General features: G+C 34.4%; 1 long non-coding RNA gene across 1 annotated transcript; it reads right to left on the bottom strand.

Annotated features, from left to right (window-relative positions):
- Positions 1-5,996: 5,996 nt before the first annotated feature.
- On the bottom strand, positions 5,997-9,216 carry LOC120182977. Its single transcript, XR_005521892.1, has 3 exons — positions 8,180-9,216; positions 7,116-7,259; positions 5,997-6,176 (listed from the first exon to the last, which is right to left on the bottom strand). It is a non-coding gene; the product is annotated as an uncharacterized LOC120182977 (long non-coding RNA).
- Between the last annotated feature and the right edge of the window lie 2 nt (positions 9,217-9,218).

Genomic DNA, 9,218 nt, shown 5'->3' with positions numbered 1-9,218 from the left:
ACAAAAGCATTAAAATCAATACTAAACAAAAATTCACTAGCTATATCAATCATCAATCATGCAAATTAAATTCGATCAAAACATGATCACAATCCAAAAGGAAGCAAGAGTATAAAGCAAAATTCAAGATTATCAACCAACGATCCCAATATATCAATATTAGAACAACTAAATTTCAAGCAATCGAATAAGTCAAGAAAAATTTTGACGATATGCTTATCCTTCTCCCTCACTTATTCCGTTTTTTCCCCAAAACATATATTAAATTAAAAATCAAAGAGAGAAAAAAGAAATACTCCCCAATCTAGTGGCGACCCCAGCCACGTAGAGACGAGATCGAGTGAAGGTAAGAGATGACCTCGGCAAGGTTGTCTTCAATGGTGTTAAGGCGATCAGTCACGCCTTTCATCTTGGCTCGCATATCTGATTGGGAACTAGCTACCAGAGGTGGTTCAGTCCACCTCATGTACACACATCCATTACGTAGTGTAATGGTGCCGGGAGGTATAATGTGGGGGGCAGTGGGAGTGCCTGCAAGAAGTCCCATTGAATCCAAACATCTAGCATCAAGTGGATCCATAGAGAAAGCATGAGTGAATTTTCAGTATCAAAGGTTAATGGAAATAAATGAGATGTTAAATGTGTAATACAAGGTCCGACAATCAAGGGTCGATTGGTTCGTACAACTCGCGCAAAAGCTTGCGCGAACCAATATCTTAAGTTTATCTTCATGCCGATTTGCATGCACCATAAGAAAAATAATTCAACCTTACTCAAGCAGGAGGTAGTATCATTACGACCGGAGTAATTGTGGGCAAGGAACCGATGTATGTAGCGGAGAGTTGGGTCGTGAATATACCATGCTTTGGTAGTGCGTGCATGAATTGAATACATGTGTATCCTGTAAGTGCCTCATAAGCCATACCAGTGTTAAATTCATGTGGAATCTCACATAAAGATGTCAGATAATCATGGTCTGTGACATCGATCATGAACCCCATAGAAAAATTAAAATTATTCAATGGCATCCTAAAATATTGTCCTAGCAGTAGAAAATTAATAACAAATAACATCAGGTGTATTCATGGATATAGCATGACGCTGCTGAAAGGCAAAAGTGGTATAGAACTCAAAAACCAATTCATAGTAAGTATTGTATCTAATGTTCGAATAATGAATCCAACCAATAGCATCGAAATAACGTATCACAGTTTCACGTAAGTGTAAAGTGTCGAGTGTACGTAATGGAATATACTTACAGACTTGAAATCTACGGTGGCGAATGCTATCGAAATTCCTTACGTTGTTGCCATCAAAATCGAGATATCCTTGCAACAATTCCTCGGGTGGCACTGAATATGTTCGGCCTCTTCGATTCCTTTCATCGCAAAGATCGAAGTTCTCGTCTGGAGGTCCTTCGGTTTCGTCTGAGTCTACTTCATAGGACATAGGTTACGGCTGCCCGGTCGAGTGGCATGGTAGTGAAGGCACGAGTCCATACAAAGATACGGGACTCGGTTGTGGTGATACACCACCCGAAAAATTGAACCCGTTCCTAAAGTCTTTAGAATAGCCAAAAATAGGGTTCCACATTAGTATCGGTTCAATATCAACAGGTTTAGAATTTACCTCGGGTTGTTCAAGTATAGTAAATGGCGGAGACTCCACGTTTGGCATCGAACATGTTTCTGAACCCAATGAAATATAGTAAAACGTTGGTTTAGCGGTGATGATGGGTTGGATGGTCGTACAGTGCTCGATCCGGTAGCGTATCGATTGAAGGAAGAACGGTCGAATGATGGCGGGAGGTCGACGGTCTCGGGTGTATGCATGGCTATCCTTGGCGGTGATCCTTGTGATCTTCGTGCACCTTGTTGAGGAGGTGGTGGCATGGGAAGAGGGTCGAAATCACTTGGAAAATCGACCACAACCAGTGCGGCATGGCGACGGTGTCCTCTAATGTTGAGCGACGGTAGAGCTCCTTGGTTTTCTTGGTTGCATGTTCTTACCATGGTGAAAAAGAGTATTTGGCTTGTGGCGGAGGCGATGAGTATTGAACTGACAGTGGGGCATTGAAAGGTGGTCGCGGTTTTATGTGTAGTGGTCGATCAAATGAAGTAAAGAAGGGAGGTAGAGGGGCGTTGAATGCAAGAAGAAAGAAGAGGTTGGGGTGTTAGGGGACTTATCACGTGGGAATAAAAGAAAGGAGAAAGAATTTTAGTTTTGGTCAAACTAAAAAGGTGGAAAGAGAAAGTGTTGGGATTGGTTTAAAATTGGAAAAGTTGGGATAGTGATATATAAGGTCGACCCCACAATGAATAAATTTGAAACAAAAGTGGATTCAAACTTAGAATTTTCGACTGAGGAGGGAACAACAAAAATTGGGTTTTGCTAACGTGTGCCTCCTGGGGTTGGGTTTTGCTAATGTGCGCCTTCTTCTTCCAGACGTGATTTATTGTTCTTTTCGTCAAATATTCTATCGGAATTCAAATATGTTAAAAAATAAAATTAAAATAATTAAAATAAAATAAAATTAATGAAAATAAAGTTTGCTGAAAATAAATAAAAAAAATGTAATAAAATAAAATAAAAAAAGAATAGATTGGAATGGGTTGCCTCCCATTAAGTGCTTTTGTTTAACGTCGTTAGCTCAACGACTTGATATTTCAAAGTGTGGTTTCCTCTAAATTGATTTCTTCGATTAGACCAACTAGAGCATTTTCATAATACAGTTTCAAAATTTGACCATTAACTTTAAATCGTACTCCTGAGTTATCTTCAATTTCAACAGCACCGCGAGGAAATACTTAAGTAACTATAAACGATCTAAGCCATTTTGATTTGAGTTTTCCTACAAAAAGTTTAAATTTGGAGTTAAATAATAAAACCTTTTGACCGAAAGAAAAAGTTTTAAAAGAACATGTATGAAATGCAACTAAAGCTAAAAATACTACTGCATAATAGTATAATTGAACTAATTCAGAATTTCAATTTTCTTTTTCAACCCTCAAAATGTTGTTGCTAGAATGTTTACAACATTCAGATAATATTAAATTACAGAATACACTTTTAACTTATTAAAATTAGAATCCATAAAGTGTAGTAGTATACAGGTTAGGTGTATATAATCATTACGTAGTTAATTTAGAAAATTTGTTCCTACGCACTTAGTTAATAATTTTCAATGTTATGTCAATCTTTTTAAACTAATGTTAAATAGTTAAATCATTCCAACTTATTCAACTTCCTAAAACTATGTTGGAGCATTCCAACTTATTTCTTAAAAATGTTGGAATTATTACCAACTTTTTCAACTTATTTTTATTTATTTATTTAAAGAAGAATTACTACAACATCTAAGAAATATATGAGATTTAAAGTTTAAAATTTTCTAAAGTTTCTAAGTATGGATGGCATACACCTATAATGTTCAAGGGTTTCTAAGGATTTTAATTATAACAAGTCTATAAAGAATTTTCATGATATCTCATAGTTCAAAATTTTCATATTAAGGCATCATCAAAATTATACTAAAAACTTCATTGGTTTTATAATAATAAACATGTAGCATTACATATGCAATTCCTAAATGTTATTAACAAAATGCTAATAAAATGCAAAACAATGTAAGACAACATGCAATTACTTAAATATTCTAAACACTATTACTTATAAACAACCTAATTGGACACCCCCAAACCTAAGTGTTGCATTGTCCTCAATGCATGAAAACACAAATATGAAAAGTTAAAAAATAACATGAGAGGGGATGAACGATACTCCCCTAAGTGAGGTTCCTTGGGCTCTTTCTTGGGTTGATTACAGTTGGTTGAATCTTTTTAACTATCACCTTGGCCTTCATTGAACTTTTGTGTTTTTTTATGGTTGACGTTGATGTGGCTTTTACCACAGAAACAATAGGGACTGGAATTGTTGATGTTGTAGCAACATCCTTCTCTTTTAGTGATGGTGCAGGTGATTGCACCTTTTGTTGCTTCATTTGTTCCGTAGTGCCACAAACTTTCCCAGCAGCAAAATACTTAAGCAATTTAGCTTCAACTCATATCGCTTTAATAACATTATTGACAATCTGATCAGCATCTAGGTTTTTCTTATCAGCTGCTGTAGTTTCATGAGTAGCTTTATCATCATTTAAATCCAACATTTGTTGTGCACTTGTTTCTCCAAACTCTCATTTGATTCCAAACTTTGTTCCTCTTCGGGGAGGCTTGTTTACTCCTTGTTGACTTCTATTATGTCAAAATCTTTAGAGTCGACAGCAAGTACTTCAATAAATGCTTCCAAGGCAGTCTCTTTTTCCTCATCATCATTCTCTTTATCATTTTTTTTTTCTCAATGTCATCTTCCTGCTCTATTTCAACATCTTTGGCAGTATCCTCTTCGTTTGTCTTTGTGTCATCTTCATCAATGCTAGTGGAAATATCCTCATCGAATGGCATCATTGGTGGGGTTAGATTTTCAAATTTGAGTTGGGAAATCTAAGAACATAACCATTAGCTTCTTGGTTACCATTTTCTAGAATGCTCTATCACGTTCTTATGCATATTCCTAATATTGAATTTGCACAGAGTGCATTTGAGATTGATTGTGCAATGTATGACTCAACATTGATAATATACCCTCCTAATTTACTACTACAGATGCCAGAGTACTTTGCGGCTCTTGTAAAACAGGGATAATTTGTGGTTTAGGGGCTTAATCAATGTGTGTAGCACCATCATCATCTTGTTTCTCTGATTCAAACCCATCACGCTATGCTTGTGTAATAACACTCATATTTTCTAAAACTTTATCAGAGGACAAGGTGGCCACTTGTGCTTGTTTGCACAACGCAATAATTAAGGATGGAAAAAAATAGATAACCATAAGTATTTTGATCACATGTATATAACTCAATAGAAATAATTTTTCCCACATCAATATGGCATCCAAACATAATTTAGTGTAAAAGCAAAATTCTATCCTTAGTGATAAAAGAAAAATGCATTGTGGGCATTAATTGTGTGTGCAAAAAATAAAACCATACCCTTACTTCCAATGTAAGGTCTTACCTTTTCATGTTATAGACTCTGGTGGTAGACTTAATCCATCCACTGCCAGGTAGACATAGATCATCACTAATATGCTCCAAATCATGGGTTTTGAGATTTTAATGAACTCTGAATACTCACACTTGGCTTTCTTTATGCCCAACAATAATTTTATGGGCTTGGCCCACCAATGGATCATTTTTTCTCTGAGAAACACTAAGGGTGCGTTTGGTTCACGGAATGTAAGATTACTAGTGGGAATAAAAGATTATCAGAGAATAGGATTACTGGGAATGTTACATTACTAAGTTTGGTTGGTTTGGCAGGAATGTAAGATTACAATGTTTAGTTGAAGGAATAAAAGATTACTGAAATGTATATTTTACCAAATTGTCATTGTCCTATATTTTTTAACAAGTGAAATTCTAAATATTTAAATAAAAATTATTTATATAAAAATTTTATTTGTTAATAATATATTACTTGAGTATTTAAATATATCATGTATTATTTTAATTTTAATTAATATTAAATTTTACATAATTTATGTAAAAATATATTAAAATTTTACATCAACATTTAACTAAGATATTCATAATAATAAAAAAATTAAATAAAAATGTTTATAATTTAAGATATTTTAATTAATTTTAAATTTTACATAATTTATGTAAAAATATTTACATTATGAAAATTCTTCATAGATATTCATAATAATAAAAAGATGTAAATTATTTTTATTATCTAAGATATAATATTTATTATATATTTTATATACAATAATTTATTTATTTATTTATCTTTTATATTTATACTTAATTCTGCACACTTTATCATTATTATTTATCTCATTAATTTATATTACAGAAACATAATTCAAATAAGTAAGAAAATATAACACTAAAAATCATATTGTCTATAATTTTATATTTTAAGACAAAAATTCTCGAAAATTATGCTCTTTGGCCTTGAAGGGTATGCAGACTCAACTTGTTTGAATTCAACCTGTCCTACGATATTATCCAAAACTTCCCCTTCCATATTGTATAAATCAATCTTCGGGACTCTTTTACTACTTCGGTTATACGTTCTGCAGCCGAACATGCTTCGAACAAGGGCTTCAGCCTTCAAGTTAGATAAACAAGCACCAAGTTATTTGTCAATGAAAATGAAGCGAAAATAACATAAAAATTGAATGAATTCTCTTTGAAAGTGCCTGCAGTAACACATATGTTTAAGAATCCGAGAGTTCCCGAAACGAACAACAGATGTTTTGCAAATTTGCAATGAAAACCTTGTACAACCAAGGCTCACTCTTTCGAGATTTTGAGTGAGATCAATAAAGGTCACCAAATAGTAACATACATGGTTCACATTGCATATGTTAGAATACAAAGTATGGACATACATTAGAAAAACAATGCAGATACTTGTTGCAAAATCCAGTTCTATACGTGGATCAAATGAAACGAACCATCACTAAGTTATCATCGATTTCCCGAAATTTGGTACACACTTCAGAAAATAAAAATGGTGTAACTTCCTACAGTAAGGGACATAATCTTACTTAAAGATTATGTTACCATCCAACTCCCATGAATCAATGCCTTATATAGCCTATAATGGACCAATAAGACTGTTTGAGCAAGTGAATTGGCATACTGAGTAACTGTCAAATTCAAGCAAACCGAAGAAGGAAAGAAACAACATTACCAAGTACCTGGTAACCACAATTTAACAGCATTTAGAACGGCTCAACCCCATTCGAATACCAAAACAATGGACTACCTCTTTCAAAATTTACTCAAGTTCTGATTTAGATTTTGCTAGCTAAAGTTTGGAAAACAACATCAATAGACATCTTGTAGTACTAAATCTAAACTAAAAGTACTTAAAAAGGGATAGAGGAAATAAGAATTGACGAGGTTTACTACTACCGATAAATCACCATTTTAGTTGAAGGCATATAACTAAATTGGAAACGCACGGGACCTCTTCAATGGGGAAAAAAACATATTAAATATGCTGACTAGTTTCTAACCTACAGACTAGTAAAATATTTACCTGCAAACACATGGTGTCACAAACGGCAGTAGATCCACAGTTGCCATCATCTCCTTTCTTCACTAGTCTCGGAATAAGATTTCTCAAGTACATTTCCCACACTTGGTTATTTATGTTTATTGAATCAGCAATGGGATGTAGTACCTGTTTGATTGACAGAAAACGGCTCCAATGTGAAGTTAAAACTTAAAAACTTAATCCCCACAGTAAGAAAAAAATTCGAATGTCCACAAATTTACAAATATTATTAAGAGTGACAGATAAAGATCATGCGCACAGGATTAAATTCTTGGAATAGACTGCCGCACAGGATAATAAAATATCAAAAAAGCAATCCTCTCCATAACAATTCAAGTGCTATATTATCGTGATGATAAGAAAATGGAATCAAACTGAATCATCACTCACAGATAAGAAAAAGCAATCACTCACTGAATCATCACTCAAAAAAGAACAATAAGTGCACTGAGCACCAGAATGAACATTCAACCAGAAAAGGAAATAACAGAGGCATCAAAAACAACAAGATATTCTAATTCAACATTGGAACACCAAAACATAATAAAATATTTTTATTGTACTCAAAATCCTTGGATTGTTCTAACCTGATCTTCCGCAAAAACAACAAGGATTGATGTCATAAAGCTTCCAAAGGTGTTATAACAAAAACTGCATCCTACTTAATTGGAGAGAGGTGTCATAGGGTCATGATTCATGCAATGGAAGTATCAACTCTATTCAGAACCAAAGTCCATTTTCCCAATTACAGTGTTTTACTATTAACTCAAACTACAGAAAAAGCTTCCACCTTTCCTATGTGGTACTAATCGATTTATCGAACCGACTGAAACCATTTACAGGATTTATTCTATTTCATAATCATGATAACCTTAACCATTTACAGGATTTATTCAAACCCCAACATCTATAATCTATTAGTAAAAAAGAGAAAAAAATGTTTGATCCGTATTATAATTGAATGCCTAAAAGATTCAAAGAAAATTTTACATATAGATAAAGAGCTTGAACATAAAACTGAAAAGAATGACAAAATTATTCCATACCCAATGTGTTGCTATTGAATCAGCTGCTCTTGGTCGCCATGGCTTTGCAAATCCCACCAATTCCTTTGCAAGTCAAGAGAGTGAAGTAAACGGTGAAAAAGAACATGTATTGGGAGTGGCTCGAAGGCCAACTGTGAGAATCACACATTTCTAAAAGAGCATATGTTTTGGGCCGAGCTTGTTGAACGGATTTTTTGATGAGTTCGTTGATGAACTGAGATATTACTAGGCCTAGTGCAAAGAACATTACTTGAAGTTCTCTGTGAAAAATGAAATGAGAAACGAAGCCACCGAGGGAAATGAAAATGGGAACCAAAGAAATCCAGACTAGGAAATAAAAATGGGAATCAAAGCAGTAATGGACAACTCCTCGCAACAACTCTCGTCAAATCGTAAAAGAAGAAGATTTTTTTTCGCAAGCGGAGAGAAGGGTATTTCAGAGAACGAGGACGGGAATAAACAAATACCTAAAGTAGATGGGATTAACATTCTCAGTAAAACAGAAAAAAGATACCACTGTTGGCAATCAGTTTTTACCCTCATTTGGAAATATGATCATACAAAAGTGTGTATCTTTAACCCGAAAAAAAAGATTACTCCCAGGAATGAAATATTCCATGAATCAAATAGGGCCTAAGGGTTTTTGCACAGCAGTAAGATTGTTGTAGAATTCCCACACAAGTTGCTGAACAATGTCGCCATGGTGGCACAGAAGGTTTCCCACTTTAGTTTTGTGATGGTGTTAGTGATATAGGCATAGGTATGTGGGTTTTCCATTGAGGAGAGGTCCAAGACTTGCTCATAGAAAAACTCGTGTTTAGAAATTTTTTTCTTCATACTTGTGCTACTGTTCTGCTTCCATAAATCGCATGGGGCCTGAGCTTGAAACAACCAACGGTAGGGCTTATGGTATTCGTGGTGGTGGGATCGACGTTCATCGTGTCACATTCCCCGCAACTTTCTTCTTGAGATCCATGATCATAGACTAGAAAATGAAAAAAATGGAAGAGAAAAATGGATTCGTTTTGGATTTGGGAGG

Source organism: Hibiscus syriacus, unplaced genomic scaffold, assembly GCF_006381635.1.
Source record: "Hibiscus syriacus cultivar Baekdansim isolate YM2019G1 unplaced genomic scaffold, ASM638163v2 tig00112738_pilon, whole genome shotgun sequence".
Taxonomy (NCBI): domain Eukaryota; kingdom Viridiplantae; phylum Streptophyta; class Magnoliopsida; order Malvales; family Malvaceae; genus Hibiscus; species Hibiscus syriacus.
Note: the sequence above shows the minus strand (reverse complement) of the source record. Positions and strands in the feature narration are given on the sequence as shown.